Source organism: Pithys albifrons, chromosome 1, assembly GCF_047495875.1.
Source record: "Pithys albifrons albifrons isolate INPA30051 chromosome 1, PitAlb_v1, whole genome shotgun sequence".
In the NCBI taxonomy this organism is placed as follows: Eukaryota; Metazoa; Chordata; class Aves; order Passeriformes; family Thamnophilidae; genus Pithys; species Pithys albifrons.
Window position 1 is genome coordinate 57,461,037 of NC_092458.1, and position 17,657 is coordinate 57,478,693.

The 17,657-nt window shown below is 36.9% G+C and overlaps 1 protein-coding gene across 5 annotated transcripts in view; it reads right to left on the reverse strand.

Annotated features, from left to right (window-relative positions):
* Positions 1-17,657, reverse strand: part of TSC22D1 (TSC22 domain family member 1) — a 91,305-nt gene that overhangs the window by 54,139 nt on the left and 19,509 nt on the right. The window contains exons 3-4 of one of the 5 annotated variants that reach the window (XR_011697336.1): positions 5,712-5,818; positions 2,981-3,042 (exon numbers count right to left, since the gene is read on the reverse strand). The exons of 3 other annotated variants lie outside the window; for them this stretch is intronic. The gene's annotated coding sequence lies outside the window, so the exon portion shown is untranslated. The remainder of the gene's footprint in view (positions 1-2,980; positions 3,043-5,711; positions 5,819-17,657) is intronic. One more of the 5 variants, XR_011697337.1, reaches the window with a different exon arrangement.

Sequence of the window (17,657 nt, forward strand, 5' to 3'; positions counted from 1 at the left end):
GAAGTCACTGGACTTTGAAAAGTTACATGCACAGTTGCTCATGTATGAATTGACTGGTTGCCATCCAGTACAGTACCTTCTGCACAACAGCACAGTGTATGGCATTTGCATGTGAGGCAGCCACTGAGCTGTTGGCCTCAGATGAGGCACCAGCACTTCATCCACAGTGCTCGTCTTTGCTCTTAAGACATCAAGTAGAGTATGATCCAATAGGTAACCATGAATGTACATTACTCATTATGTTTGATGCAATTTTACTTAATTCATTTTGGGCAATTGGTGGTGTTTCTTCATCCTCTCCTTTAGAGCACAGACCTAAACAAAACAGTTTCACATGGTTAGGTACCTCATGTGTTCTTCAAACACAAGCTTTCCTCTGCTCAAAGAAGCTTTCTTTCATCGTGCTTATAACAATATAAGAAGATGGGGAAAGAAAAGCTAGGGTTTGTCATTAAAACCATAGCAATTTTTGCAGTTAGAGTAGCATACAGAATTTTTTTTTCAAAGTGACAGATGAAGCCATCAAGGACAGACCCTAATATCCTATAGTCATTAGAACAGAAAAATCAGCAAACTGTTTCCCGAGAAAGTGCTTGTGCACGCAGAAGGATGCTCTGCTTCTTGGTTCCTCTGAGGATACTGAATATGGCGATGCTATCTCAATCTAAAGCAAGAGGGTTGAGTCTAAATAGTGTGTTTCACAAAAATAATAGAATTAATTGTCTTTTAGTGGAATTTCATGACTTTCCAACATGAAACCACAAAGTGTTCCTTTCAATTTGACAAAGCATTGCCTTTTTGGTTATTTCAGACCAATTTTTCAAGACTAGAGAGTCAGGTTCAGTCTTTTCATCCCATATGCATGTTCTTGTGAAAGAAGATCTTCCTGCTTGGAAAGAATAATTGACGAACATACACATAAAGGTACTTGGCCAAGAGGTATCTCCAGGCTGATGTTTGTACTCCCCTTTCCCCGTAAAGGACACAAGATAAAAATGAAAGAAGAGGAAATACAATAACTAGAGCACATTTGGTGAAAAGTTTCTACTTCTCTGTATTTGCCGGCTAAGAAATATCATAAAAGGGCAATAGAAGTTAAAGCACATTTCTCCTCAAAGACTCTCTTGTGAATACAATGTTCTTTTTAACCAGATAACTTGAAAAGTCCCTGAGAATCAAGGTATTCCAAGTTGCTAATACTAATTACTTATAATTCATAACTACAATGCCATGGGCAGTTGGCATTTTGCCAGCTCAACCAAGACAACAGCACCACAGGCTCAATTTCAGGTGAGACATTGAAGCCTATGAACACTACTAAGATTTCTGAAGTCAATACTCCTTTCCAGTTCAAAGTATCAAAAGGTATTAGAGCAAATCAGATCAAATAGAATGGTTCCTTTCAAACAGGACTCTGCCTAGGGCCTCTGCGAGAAAACCTCCTTCACAGTGAAGGATACTATTCAATGGAAAAAGGCCCAGATCACCTCCAACATACTAAATTGCATGAGATCATCTATTGTGGTTTCAAAAGTGTAAGAGTGAGGAGTACTTGGTCTTGTTGGAGTCACATCTCTTCATCAGTAGAAGAGAGAAAGATACAATGTAAAATTTAAGAAAAGAAAGAAAGGTATTATGAGGACTTTGTTGATTGGTGTTTTCCTTATGGAAACAACTGAACAGTTTCTAGATCAATCTGAAACATGCTGTTAGGAATGAGCTGGTTTTAAATTCCTCTTCTTACATCATGGTCATGGTATCTCTCCTTTACCAAGAAAGGGAAAACCCTTTAATTTTTATCCTTTTATATATAATTCTTCCTTGAACAGATTTGTCTGAACTGTAAAGAATAAATGAGGCTGGTAACTTCTGTGTTCTAGCTATCAAAACCACTACCTTTATCGATTCCTACATACAGGTATGTATTTCAGGCTGAAACAACTAAATCCTCCAGTGTTTTGAGATGAGAAATGTTAGTAAATACTCCTTTGCTCTAAGACATAAAAGAACAGAAAAAGAGGTCTAGAGAAGAGCATCCAAAGTACTTGAATCCCTCTTATGGGAATCTCAGGAAAAGTTTCTTTGTTGCCTCACCTCAATCACCAGAAGTAATTCATGCTACCAAGAAGATATGTTAAATTAGCTTAAGCACTGAATATCCAACAGCTCTTCTCAGTCACTGTAGTGTAGAGTTTGCTGATTTATGTCAAGGGTAGGCTCTGATGGGATTCTTTTAGATGGAGCAGGAAGAAATTATGGCTGTGATGACACAAGAACATGTTGATGATGACACAAGAAGAACATGCTGATGATCTTCAGATAGAAATGAAGTCAGGAAAGGCACTGGTAGTTCTGTTTGTGAGTATGCACAAGTCAGTAAGGAATCCTATTATCAGTGTTCTCATCTCCTTTGGGCAAAGAAAGGAATCTCTGCAATGTCTTTCCATAGTGACCTGACTGTTGATAAATAGTCTTGGGTAGAAAACTCCCTTTAGTGCTTTCTTCCACCTCCCTTCTATCTCTATAGAGAATGTTTCACTGCCAGTTCTTGAGTCTGTGAAGAGTGATCTCCATTTTTCTGCTTCAGAGAGCAGAAGCTCAATAGCCAAGAAAGAAAAAGTTTAAACAATTGTGAGTAAATTCTACAGAATACCATCTGCAAAATAAGCAAAAAAATTGAATCTCCATATTTGGTAAATGGTACAGAATATAAGCAACAATACTTATTTATTTCTAATACTTCAGCTCCCACAACCACAGGATCAACGTGAAATAACATGGAAACAAAACAAATTGTTATATCCAATTCAAGTTAACTGTAGTCAGATCAAATACTTATCAACCCTCAAACTGAAATTTTAAAGCATCATGCAATTATTTCAGATTTAAGGTGCAACTAGCCATATGGAGTATTTGCAATTCTTAAAATGATACCTAAGTCTGGGTTAAGTGGTTGTTGTCCTGCTGCCATTAATCATACCTCTAGAAATAGGTGCAGGCTGCAAACCCGCCGCAGAATCTATGCACCAGCATCCAGTTGAACTGTTATTCAAAATAAATATTAGAAGAACAGCAAATTTTAGTAAAACATATTTCTCCTGGACACTAACACCAACATGGCATATGTATTAAAGTAGCAACAGGAATGATATAAGGCTGTTTAAATTGCAAGCTACTGACACTATAAAAAAAATGCTAGTTTTCTAAAACTTCCTGTTTTGATTATTTTTTGGGGAGGCGAGAAGGGGAGGACGAGGCTTGATTCAAGGAAGGGTTAGAAGTCATTGAGCATCATGATAATGAGATTGGATTAATGTTATCCAGTCCCAAGACGGAGAAAAGACGGCAAAACCATCAGTCAAAGTGTTGATTTTGAAAGACTGTCATGCAACGTTTCATTAAAACCTAAACATGCCCACAAATAGAATGGTAGGAATCTTGACTTACTAATTTTCAGAATGTGTTTTAAAGCATCTGGCTTCTTTCCAGAAATGTTTCATGCTCAACTTCTTCAAAGGCCCACTAACAGCCAGAGGGCCATAGCATTGTCTAGATTACCAGACAAGGCATCAGACAGTACCTGAGACTGGCACAGGTACCAATCCCTCAAAGGCCCTTCCCACTGCCAGTTCAGGAAAGGCAAAAAGCTATGGCTTGTCTGAGCTCAGCATGACAGAAATTCTGAAATTACACATAGCTATCACAGCAACACATATTTGAGAAGCACAGCCAGTATTTCTTGGCACATATACAACAGCAGAAAAACACTAGAGGTATAAAATTGAATGATTAGTTGATTATAGCAAATACTACCTTGTAAAAATAATTTCCATTAATAGGTGCATCAATTTTATACAATTAAAGAAATGGGTATTTGCTAAACAATGTTATAATTATTTTGTTCTTTTAAAAGCTGTTTACATTCCAAGAATATTCTTAAATATCTTCATTAACATGCTTTTTATTTCTTGTCAGCTTTTGTGCCAAGTACAGTTGAGAGTAAACATTTTTGGCCTAGCTAAGCCACATTTCAAATCAGATTAACACACTTCACTGGCACTAACATATATTTCTGTCATAAAAACAGACCTCCTTTCAGTCTTAGGGAAATTCTATGCTTCTGGGCAGAGTGCATGAGCCAATATTTAAAACAATAAAAACCAACAGTATTTTTTAAAGATGTCATATGATGCCTATTTATTCGCTTCTTTCTGCTTAAGAAAGCTAACTATAGCAATAAAGGTTACAGTATTTACGTGTATATTGAACTTACTAGACAAAATTACATAAAACCTGTAGTTTCTTAATATTAATAATGCCTTTGTACTTTACTTTGTAGTTCTTAATACATGACTTGCTTAATTTACTTTGATTCCACTTACATGCAATTAGGTTACACAAATTTAGGCAATTTTTTCTTAAAGCACCACTTTTCTTACTGAGTTCTCAATCTTTGCACAATTCCTACACTTCTCTGGCCAGAGTGTTTCAGGCTGTCCAGCTGCAGAACCTGGAAGCTGAAATACCACACAAGTAATGTTGAGATGAGTGATTCCAATATTGTTTGACAGCCACACCACACTGAAAGCCTCAATTTTTTTGTTTGGGCGGGGGGGGAGGTAGGATGAGGTCCAATCTGAACTCTCAGATGAGAATAGCTCACGGCTTTTCTCTGCAGGTTTTGACCCTTGATCATCTCCTTCATGTCTTTCCTCTGGTGTCTGGGCTCTCTGGAGAACTCAAATAGAGCAGAAATGCCCCTTTCATGCAATATTTGCTCCATTATATGTATTTGGTAGATTAATGTTAATAAAGGGCGATATGGATGCACCAATTTTAAAAAAAAACAAACCTGCTGTTTTTCAAGTCACCATTTTCACAAAGTTTTATTTTGGAAAGTACTCAAAACTCGCATTTCAAATTTCAGAACTTCCTAGATGACTTTCCATACCCAATCCTAATTTCTACAAAGGGTTTCCTGACCCCAGAGTTTACAAATTTAGCATGCACTCTGACCAACAGGCTTGATCCTTTCCTCATTTTCAGCAGCAAAAAGAACTCTAGAGACAAAATTGGAATGAATTTTCTAGTAACTGTTACTGCTAAAACAGAGTGATGTCAAATGCTATTGTGAGCTGTTAGTTCTTCAGCACTAAGAAGTTTGAGATGCAACTGAGACCTATTTTTGTCTAACATGTTGACAGTGGAGAAAACTGAGTTAGCCATGACTTGCCAATGCTGCGCAAAGCACACCAGAGTATCTCTGCAATATATAGTCTCTTAGGTTCAACATACAAGTTTAAGTCTCATGTGTAGTCAGTGATGTTTTAGATCAGAATCACAGTTTTTTTGTTTTTTCCTAGTATGTGTTAATAGGACATGAAAAAAGCATTCTAGATTATACTGTACATAATCATTTAAAGCCAGCTATCTTTAATGAGCTAATTAAATGTTTACTGAAGATTTGCTGACTTAACTTTCTTTACTGGACTAGTGCCTCAAATTCACCAAGACTTCAGTATTAAATTAAAATTGTGTTATTCCTTCCAATAATTCCATTTGGAGTAAGACCACCACAAGTTTTATTATAAAAATATCAGTCAGCTGAGGTAAAGGCCATTTGACATGTATCATTTTGCTCTGCTTAAGTAAAACTGTTTGCATTGAATTGTCCCTTTATCTTCTCTCCATGCAAGCACCTTCCCACCTACCTGCTTTGATCAGCCAGAACTCCCAGCTTTTGCACTAGACCCAATTAACTTTGGCAGTGCCTCTTCACAGGCATACCAGTGTGCAGTGTTTGACTGTCATTCTGTATCTGTTGAAATATTAGCATTTGGTTTAGGTTGTGTGCAAGAACAAAAAATCAGTATCAAGTCACACATAAAAGAATACATACAAAAACCATAAAAGGATCTATTTCTAGCCTATGCTTACTGTTTTCATAAAATTATTCAGAACAGGGAAGAAGACAGACATCAAACATCCATACCAAAATAGAAACTTACCCCACTGACTGATCTGAGTTCGAGAGTGTTTAACCATACACTGAATCTCACAGGACCCTCTTTCCTTTGAGTCAAGATTTCATTGACAAAAATAATCACAATCCAGGGCAGATAAAAAAGAGTTTCCCACACATTCAGACAAACACGCAAGACACTATCATAGAATTGTGACAGTTGGAAGACTTATGAATGCTCTTGAAAAAGAAAACACCACCACTTGGCTCATTACTGCACATTTCTGTATATGATTGATATCTACAACATGCATAGTTTATTCTGAAGTAAGACAACATACAACAGATAGTCTTGACGTGACACTTATACTGTGAAATTAGTTGCCTGATCTGATTACTGTACCAAATAAATGCAAAGGTCAGCGTTTCCTCAGAAGAGTTGTTACATTTCTGAAACACTTTTGCCTGTAAATTCCTAAGATCAATTCTCCTATCAAAGTCCAAGATGTCCCCTTTATTTCCATTTTCTTTTTAAGGCAAGATTCTAAAATAAGTTTGCTGCAGGACTGAAGAGATCTGTATTTAAAGTTACCAAGTTTTAGCTGTATATTATATGAAAAGTATTGTAGTTTCTAAATAGCTTTTTAGCCACCAAAAAAAAGTTCAAAAAAACATACAAGCATTCTATGCTGCTGTTACCTCTACAGTCTTTCAAGTCATACTCCATACTCCACCTTGTAGTTTACCAAAATGTACAAAAAGGAAACTATAGTGCATATGACAAAGGTTGACACAGCCAACATAAAGAAAACTCCAAAGATGCCTAATAAAGTAAAAGTCTTTAATTGTTGCCACCTGTTAAAAATTTGCTCTCCAGAGGTTGTGGTTAAGCGTTAATTCTACACAATGCAACAAAGAATGAGTCTGTATTTTTTAAATGCAGTTACTCTTCCAAACAGCTATTTCCCCAAGTTTAAAATGATTCTTAATTCATAGTTTAGTACCTGCATAACTGAAATTCCCACACGCATTTTGCAAATTAGACCAGAGTTTAATATTGCATAGCTGCTTTTCTGCTCCTCCTTTCTTTAATGGCCCAGCATTATATTATTACTTCACACACATAATTTTACATGTGAACATCACATAATTTTCTACACTTTTATGTCTCAACTGTTTCTATTGTAGACTTCAGTCCAACAGGAACACAACTGCTATCAAGATGTGCCTTCCTGTAACAGTCTGCTATTCAAAGACTGGACAATCTTTGAATGTCCTTATTCTTAGTCATCAGAGAATTTCCATTTTACCAGTCAAGTTCTTTCAGTCTAGGTTATAAAATAAAGCACACATCTATATCTAAGCAACCTGCATGACAGAAAAATCACATATAGTACCCAAAAATATGCATTCTAATGGTACTGACATAGGCAAATGCACAACTTTGTTGAAGAGAAACTATAGGAAGTATTTGTGTGAGCACACAATGTTACACTTCAATACAGCATTAGGCTCTTTTCCCCACAGATAAATGGAACACAGATTTCAGAAATACAGGATATTCCACCTATGCTAAAAGTCTGCTTTACCATCAATGTATCATGATATGACTCCATCTTTTCATTTTTTTCTCTCTTGTACATGCAAAATACATACACAGAAAAAATGGGTGTCATAGAAAATACAACAGCAGTAACAAGATACCGATTCACTCAGGACCACAATCAAGTGATACTTTGATTTCATACTTACTATGGTTCATTACAATAATGTGCAATGAAACATACATTCTGCATTAGAAAAAATTACTTGGAAGATGCCTCCCAACTCCAAAGTGGGCACAGAGAGCACTTGGCCAGGGGCGGCAGGGGAAGGAGGAGAACATGAGGAAGGGTGGAACTCCACAACTCCAGGGGAATCACTTCACCACCTGTCAGAAGAATGTCCATTGGCAGACTGTTCCCAAAGAGCCAATAATTTAACCATAATAACCTTGGCCTTTAAGGAAATGAATCATTGACTGGATGGTACAGATTTTTGAACTCTACTATAGCTAGAGGATTTAAGTGTAGCAAAACAATACTGAGTAAAGACTGAAAAAAGTATGCAGATATATGGCAGGCATTGGAACTCTGATGATCTTTGAGGTTCCCTGCAATCCAAACCATACTACAGTCCTGTGAATCTAACAGCAACATAATAAACAGTGGTAGAAGACATTATTGAGAAAGCGTAGGTATTTTAAAGGGAAAGTGACAACATGTAAACCTTAACATTCTTCTCACTGCATACTACCAATCCATCTTCCCTTTCCCCACCAATTCCCCAGCGTGCATTAACACTTATTCCTTCCCTCTTTTTCACTTATATCAGAGCAAATAGTTATTCTGAGCAGTGTCCTAGATAATGATGTAAAAAAATTATGCCTGTGTGGCAGCTTCCAATCAGAAGTCAGTATCACCTGAGTACCCTGTTTTCCAATTGCCATAAGGCAGATTTAAACTACCACTACACATTAATTTGCACCATGAATATGTACTGTATATAAAGCTGGTCTGAAGCAAAAACGTGATACTATGGACAAGGATGTCAGTAATCCATCTCCACATGGCCTAGTCATAAAGTACACAATCCAGTGGAAGGATCCAGAGTTACTGGGAGGAAGCCAAATTCACACAAACTTGGCAATCTGTTTCAGAACTGGAATTCGCATTAAACACAAAAAGCTACCAGTTACAGGGAAAGAGGGCTCATAGCTCTTGTAGCAATTAACTTGTCTCTATGTTTGATTAGAATGATTAATTTTGTACAGAAAATGACTGAGTTTATAAAAATCTACTTAGTTAACATAGAGAGTTTGGAACTCCATAAACTTAAACATTTCTAGCTATTACATTGAAATGGTTTGCAATGATAAACCCCTGACACTCAAAAAGATTACTGCCTACTACACATAGCTTAATCTCATTTTTGACTGAGTCCTCAAAAACAAAACAAAAACCAAAATAACACAAGAAACCAAGTATTTCTGCTGCATGGTCCCTACAAAACAATATTTGAAGCCCCTATTCGACTTAAATCCAGACTGACATGTCCAAGAACAGGAGACTGCACCCACAGAGTAGATAAGCATGGCCCTACTTTTGCCTCCACAGCTACAAGGGCAAGGAACAGAGGGATCTCCAACATGACTCATTCTGATGCACACCAGCCATCCAGGTAGCACACCCTAAGTGGAGAGAGCAATAGCCCCATCGGAGTTTTTTCCAGGCAATCAGCAAGCCAAAATACACAAAGCAAAAGGAAATCTTCAATTGGGAACACAGAAGAGATAGATACAAGAAGAAATTAAATTACTGGGGGCAAAGGGAAGAGCAGCAAGGCAAAAAGAAAAGGGTAACTTCAGTGCCATAGTCAAAGAGTCTCCTGATAGAAATCTCTACAAGTCCTACACACACACTCTGCCCTTTTTTTTTTTTTTTATAACTCCAGTACTCATGGAACTTTTTATTTCTGAAATATTAAAAAAAATATCCAGGGGGACAAACACACTTGAAAGTAAAATCTTTTAAGGTTAGTTCCTACATCCTACACTCCTCCTGTAGCAGAACCAGTGACTGGACTGAACTCCACTGACTTCAATACTCTTGAAGCATTAACTTTATTAATTTATGAAGCCACTGGCAGGACTGGAGCCAACATCATGGGTATAACACTTTGGCTTCAACACTAGCCTGACTATTGCATCAGCCATGCTATTTTTAAGTATAATTCAGCTTTGCAAGTCTATATGGTTTTTATTTTGTTTTTACACACTGTTCCAAGGCAATTTTGTTCAATGCCACCTTATTTGCCACATATTTAAGAGCCATTCCAATATCATACAATGTCTGCCACTGACAACATTTATTAACAACAGTGATTGCTACGCTTAACAAAAGAGCTACTAATATTAAAATCTATCCTCCTAAATAATATGTCAAGTTGGCAAAACATTTTTTACTGTTTTTTCAATTTTACTACTTCAGGCCATACGAAGTATAAAAATGTTTGGGATCACTGTGAGAAATACTTAAAAAGCATCACAAGTACTAAACCTTGAAACCAAAACTTTTCACAGAGGCATACAACAAAACAAACAAAAAAAGGCACAAGAATTTACAATGAAAATTTTGAAAAATTAAATTATATCAAGGTTTAAACAATCAAAGCAGGGGCATGCTCAAAAAGAGAGCTTTCAGCCTTGAAAACTTACAACCAGGTCATTTTATTTTATGCTGTATTTCAAAGAGCTTGATCATTTGAATTTATAGTTCATGATTTTAACATAATTTTATCTCTGAATTCGCACGTGCACTCTTCTGGATGACCAATGAACACATTACCACTCAATCAAGCATTTAGAAGAAATTAAGCCCTATCCAGAATATTTTGCAACAGATAAAACTGTTCTTCCCCACAATTGTTTTAATTGCTCATTTTCAGGGAGAAGAACATTAAGTTCCCAGTTTTTAAGTACCCAACATTGTAGATGTCCTTTCCTCTTTCATCAACCACAGCATGAACAAATGTTTTGAGTACGTTTTCCACCTACAAATGGTTTTGAGTGCCCAGTTTGAAGTATCCTTGTCCCAGTTTCAGTAGCATTCTTCCTTTGAGACCACCAGTATGAGTGTGTTTTAGAAAAACATGAAATGAGACTAGTCTGGGCTAGAATAAGGATCATCCAAGAGACAGCATAAAATAAGAATCAACTAAAACCAAAGTGGTTTTATTAGAATATAAACCTTCAAAAGAAAAAATTGAATGTAACAGTTAAGTCAAAAGTAAAACAGAACTACAAAAAACAAAACCAAAACAAAACAAAAAACAAACAAACAAAAAATGTCATCTCAGGGTTGGGGAAAAGCCCTTCACCGCATATTACCTTGGTTTCGATTTGCTTAATACAAACCAAAGTATGAAATATTTTCAGAGAAGCAAAACCACATTTATGAAAAATTTATGAAAGGTAGAGCAACACTCTCTCAGAACTCAACATTACAAAAGCCAAGCTAAGAAGAATTTTGGAATTCTCCATCTAAGGCTGCAAGAGAAATGCAATAGAATCCCTGAGGCAGACTTGCTGAGCCTTCCCCAGTTCCTATACTGTTTATCTAAAGAAGTGCCTCCCTACAGTTTTGAGACAGTTTACAACCTCAGAAAACATTTTAGAATTTGATTTGTCAGGTTTGTTTCTCATGCTGACTTGATGCTTAGACTTCCTTTCATTTCCATCAAGGCACACTCAGAATGACATTTGAAATATTGGCAATTTCTCACCCATAACACGAATATATCTTAAAAATGCATCATGGGAAAACAGGTTTATCATTTGTGAGACTTCTGTTGTCATGATTAAACCATTGGTCCCTAAAATACAGAACCTGGCAAAGGGAAGACAGACAGACATACAGATAACTCACTCGCCTGTTTTTTTTGAATTCTTAACATCCAGGATTTTTGAAAAAGTTTCAGAGTTCATGAAAAGGCTCACAAGAGTGTTTGAAGAGGAACATGCAGTTGCCAATTCCTCCACCTTTGTTTTGCCTCAAGTTATCTACCAAAGCCATTTAGCAATTCAACAAGCAGGAAAAAGAATAGTTTGAATAAATCTGAACAATGATGCAAAAGGATATTCCATTTCCTAGGCTCCAATACATCCACTCCAATCTGCTTACCAGCCAAAGTAAAACCACACAAAAACTTAACAAGTTCTGAAATTCCACGAGCATGTTATTTTCACTCCATCATGCACTTACACCACATTCTCTACTAGGTCACGAGACACAAAATGAGGAAAAGAAAGTGATGTACAGAAACTTGTCCATGCTGGAATATCCAGAAACAGCAAGTCTGAAGTACCTCATGAGGCCTAGTGAACCCTTGAGCGTTAGAGGTGAATTCAGCAAGTCCAATGGAAGTACCTCCCCTGTGTGAGGCTCTCACCTCCCCACCTCCTGCTTCCTCTGGAAGGAGCATCAGAGCCTGCACAAGCTGTGACAGCTGTCCAGAAGCTTGTTGGTTGCTGCCCAAAGCAACAGGTTAACTGTGTACCACAAAAGTGGAAAAGTAGACATACAACAGCAGGTTTTCCTGCAATACTCCACCAAACTACAGTTCTTTACTTCAAGTTTGTGCTCCCCTCTGCCAGCACCAAAGAAAAGGAAAAAAATTCAGACTTTTCTTTCCTTAGGGGTCTCCCCAAAAATATGTATAACAAAATTAAAAATTCCTCAGTCTCAAAGGGTTGAACTCATGTCAGCTTTGCTGATAGCATTGTGGGTTTCAGGATTGGAAGGGCCAGAAAAAGGGACATAATGTGGCTATCACACAACAAAGGGTAAAACTGGTAAAGCATTAGTTCTAGATTGCAGAGGGAACAGTAAATTCTTATGGTCCTTCTAGAAACTTTATGAAAAGCTAGACTTGCTCTCTCTCAAACTACAGTATAGTAAATTAAATTCTTTAAAAAAACATTCACCATAGTAAGATTTGAAATATAAAACTATACACAAATTCTACAGCTTCCTAAAACTTGCTACTAAAATTTAAATCATATAATTTATTCAAATAAACTAAATATGGATAATAAAGAGTGCCAAAACTGTGGGCTTAGCAGAGATAAAATACTACAGTGATTTCACACTGCCTTTCCTTTCACCTTTCCAAAACATCCCAACTGAAGCCTTGAAATGAAGCATATCAACTGGTTAGGGAGAAAGGCAAACATGCAGACAGCAAAGAGAGAAAAATAAAGAGACCTTAGGAAGGAAGGAAGCTGTTTGAAACAAGACAGCCACTGGAATTTACAGCAGTACCTACATCAAGCTTCTCGAAAAATGTTCCTAGGGGGAAAAAAGTCTAAATAAAATACAGGTGTATGTCACAAATAAGTTATTAGTGTTCTAGAGAACCAAGAATTAACTGCAAGTTTAAGAAGACTAATAAAACCCAGGCTTGTAGTCTATATATCAACCTAAGATGTTTAAGGGTTTTAGTTTGAGTTCTGTGATTGAAGAACAATGTTATCTGTTTTAGTGAAGCACTATCTTCAGTTCTGGTTTTACAATCATGAGTCCCAACTTCTATGTTAATTTCTTTTAAAAAAGTAAAACAGAATCATCAAACAAATCATCGTGTTTTGTAAGTAATATAGTTTAAAAGAAAAATGTATAGAAGTATATTGAATTATGCACAGAATCACCAACTAGCTGAGTCTGGAAGAGACCTCTGGAGACCCTCTAGTCTAAATCCCACTGCTTACAGCAGGGTCAGCCAGCAGAAAGGAAAAACAAGCTACAAAAGAGCAGCAAGCTGCAAACTGTTCCTGCATGCTGACTGCTGAGACTCAGAAACAAACAAGGCCAGCAATGAATAGGCCACCTTCTTCTCCTCCTGTCCATTTCTTAAAAAGCGGGTAGCAATGGTACTTGTACTTCATTATGGGAAAGAGAAGCTGTCGGGATGGATTCACATGGAGGAAGTCCTGCCAGAAATGGATTTGTGAAGAGAATCAACAAGCCACTGATAATGCTCTGACAACTGATGGTTTTAATGTTGTTTGAATGTACAGAATGTCTGGTAAAGTGTCTTTTTGCAGTCACTGCTTCTTCCCAGAATACCCTGTAATCTCAGGGGTCTGGAGGAAGGTTGTGACATCATGTTACCTGAACCCCTCTCCTACTGAATGCAAATCCCCTTACTCCCATTGGCCCAGAGCCAAACTCCCCTCTTGTCTCTTATTGGTGAGTTTGAATCCCTCCAAAGTCCATATAAACCCCTGACCACAAATAAACACTCTCTTTGTTCTTCTCCCTCTAGGGTGGTCTCTGTGTGTCCTTCTCAATGGGCTCCCAGGGACAGGGAATGTGGGGAGCACATTTTCTCCTAGGTTATGGAACAACCTCAGGGACCAGGAGAATCATCATACCATTGCAGACTGCATCCAGACAACACACAGCACCAATGAGGCAGAAAGAATCCCCAAAACAGCAAGAAGCTGCATTTTAGAGCCCTGTGTACTAGTTTTTGAAAAAGCAGATTTTCCTTTACAGGAACTCTCCTGCATTCAGAGAAGCACAATGTGCCACAAAGCATTAGGTAACTGTATTTAACGTATCATTCTAACACCTGATTATCACATCAGTAAACTTTGTTGTTTACACACGTGCCACAATTTGATATTTCCCAATTTAGGGGAGGTCTTTCTCTTTGTCAAGAGCCTCTTCCAGGCCATATATACCATTCCTTCGCTGACAGGAAATAACTACTATGGATTTGTAACTAAAAACCGATATATAGCAAAATTACGGTATCACATCAAAAGCTTGACATTTTAGAGTTTTATTTTCATGAGACTAAAATGCTTTATGAAGATATCAAATTCTTCTCAAATGATACAGTCCAATAACTGTATTTTTTATGTCTAACTACTTGTTTTCAAACTGAAGAGCCAAGAGACAGTACAGGAAATGTGTGAATTTTCTTCTATCTGCATGACTTAACCCAGGATACACCAAAAGACATGAAAAAACAAAGTGTGAACTGACACAGAAGCTTCAAAGAGCAAGTTCCAATTAAGAGCAAAGACAGCAAGTAACATTCAGGGACATTATTTTAATTGACTTCAAGAGATTTGCATCAGGATGCTTTGGGACACACAGGTTTGAAGAGAGTACATGCCAAGACTACTAAATAAACCGAAAGAGAAGAAAGCAAATAATGTAACCAGTCTTGAAGAATGAGTATTAGCATGAGGGGGTTTAGGTTGGTTGAGCTTGTTTGTTATTATGACATTTAAGTGTCGAGTTATACTAACTCAAATCCATCAGAAGAATTAAGGAGATCAAAATTGCTCATCCCTTGTTGTCAAGTAAACCCTAACAGTCACATGGGACCCATTAAAGACAGTGATTTATTTAAAGTGGATCAAAGACTGAAATTGTCATGGGCATTTCATATTACATTTCTCTATTATGTATTATAAAGTTTTAAACATCAAAGACTTTTTTTAAGTTAAGACATCTCTTCTAGTTTTCATAAACTAATGGCCACATTAATTAAGAAGAAAACACTACACTGCAAACACACTGGAAGAGATGTAACACAACCCATGAATAATGTCAGTGGCTTCAATAAACACTCCTGAATTACATATATGTTTTCAACTAAAGTTACATTAATAAAAACTTTAAGTATACAAAGAAGTCAAAGTTGTGAGAAACCAAAATCCTCAAGAAGTTATGCAGATTCCTGTTTTTGAGTTTCGTTGTTACAAGAGACAGAATTTCAAAGAACTAATATAACCAACTCTACGTCACAACCGCAGCAATTCACATTTCCCTTTTCTCTTGCATTTTTAGTGCACTGACATCAGGAGGCACCAATTTCAAAGCAATTTACATGGTACAAGTTAGACACTCTGCTGTTCTAGATTCCCTTTGGGTTTTTTTTCCCTGAGCTTTGTCTTCATCCTCACCACTTAAGTGATTTTTGGGGGTGTTTTTGTTTTTAACTTCAAAGCACTTCAGTACCATCTTGATAAACAGTTTTTAACACTACTTAAGGCACATCAAATAGCCAAACCAAAGTATCTAAATCCTTGGCAATACCAGAAATTCAGCAATTCTTTTCATCATTTTTTTTCCATTAGTCTCAAAACCCTAATTACAAAAGCATGATTGTTTCTGAAGCACAAACAGCAGTGACAATTCTTTTCAAGGGCAAAACAGAGTCACCACACTTCTTGGTTCTAAGAAATTAAGAAGAGTATCAGGAGCACCTTACCTTCTCCTCCAGCAGAAACAAAATTCCATCCATCCCCGCTGCACATTAATCAGTATTGCTCACTTCGAACACTTATGCTGAAATCCTAACTGATTGCATAATAGAAGGTTTTGCAAAAGGAACCTATTAAAATTTCTGGCACCAAGTTATTAGACTAATTAGATTTACAAACTTAGCTAACTCAGCAACTAGTGTCATACAGAATTACATGGCTAGTTCAAAGTTTAGCCCCTTATGCTTTTGAACTGCTCATCACAGGCATATCCTGTCACATCCAGGAGCAGCACATACACAGACATTTCTTACATGTACACCTGAAAAAAAAAGTATTTTCACAGTATCATAAATACTGAAGGTAGAAAGATAAGATTAAGACTTTTAAGTTCAGCATGAAGCTCTAGTCAGTGAGAGTGTGGAAAATGTTTCTGAAATATGCTAGCCAGTCTAATTAGATATACCTAAACATATTCAGTAAGTATGGCAGCTTAAAATAAAGAGCTAAAACACATACTATTACAGAGTAGTATCTGGAGGAAGAGGATATATTTACAGCCTTGGCTTTATCTTCTGACCTGCCCCTTCTCTCCCACCAGTGTTCATAAGTGTTCCCCACTGGAAGATTTCTTTCATACCAACATAATCCTTCAAAGTAACTGAACAATGAATGCACCACCTTGGTGCTCCCATAAACACAGCATATTGCAGTATCACTCAGATTTGCAAATTTCAGAGACCATCCAGCACAAGGAGGAAAAATTTCCAGAACAGCAAAGATCAGGACATGCCTAATGCTATTTTAGACAATTTAGCATATTCTAGTGTCATATTCAAGATGTTTGACTAAGGGTATGGAAAGATAGTATAGATGAAATTACTACATAAACAGGTTATAGACAAAAAAGTGATTAAGAATAGAAATTAATGCCAAGACACTAACACTAAGCAAAACCACATTTTCTAACTGGTCTCATACACAGATACCTGCCATGCAAAGACATGGAACATATTACACATTCAGTTTTTTGAATTTTGTATTTTCAGAGTAATTCCCTCTAATAGTACCTGATATGGCTGCAAACAAGGAACATTTAAGAGAACATTTCCTATATACCAAAATACAAACTGGGGTAATTTATTGACTTCAGTAACTGCAAATAATTTTTACAAAGAAGCGTAAGTTTTGCCAAGCTTTTTTATATTTAAAATGAGATTTATTACTCATTTTACTATTAACGTGCATAATTGCATTATTTCTACGTAATCCACTGCACACTCACTTTAAAATCTAATCAAACACCCTCTCCAAACACGAAGTACAACCCCTGAAAAGTCTGCAGATTCCTCCAGCTTCTGAACTAAGATTCCTGGGAGAGGTGCTGCATATCAAGTAAATAGTAATATTCAGCCACATGGTAAGGACAGAAATAGGCAGATCCAGTACCTGGGACTTGCCTTAATCTTAACTCAGGTTTCAATCTCAGTCCTTCCCACAATGGTGCTCTTTTGGGGATCATATTCAGGTCTTGTCTAAGCACAAACTCATTCAGCAAAACACTCATTTCCGCACACTGGGCAAGATATAAATGTGATCCTCTGCTGCTGGATGGATTAAAACAAAAAACGACACAATGAAAAGAAAGCTATTTTCAATATACTGCAACCTAGAAGTTCTAAATAAAGTCAGGAAAAAAACCCCTAAGTAGATTACTTGTCTCCTTTAGGGTTTAGTGACCTCTGACGTGCTTGCTGATCTGCAGAGCATCCGATATGCCAGCAACCAGAGAAGTCCTGGAAAATGTGCTCCAGAATTTATTGCTAGCATGAAGTCAAATTCCTCCTCAATGTTACTTACTTAAAACATTTGAAA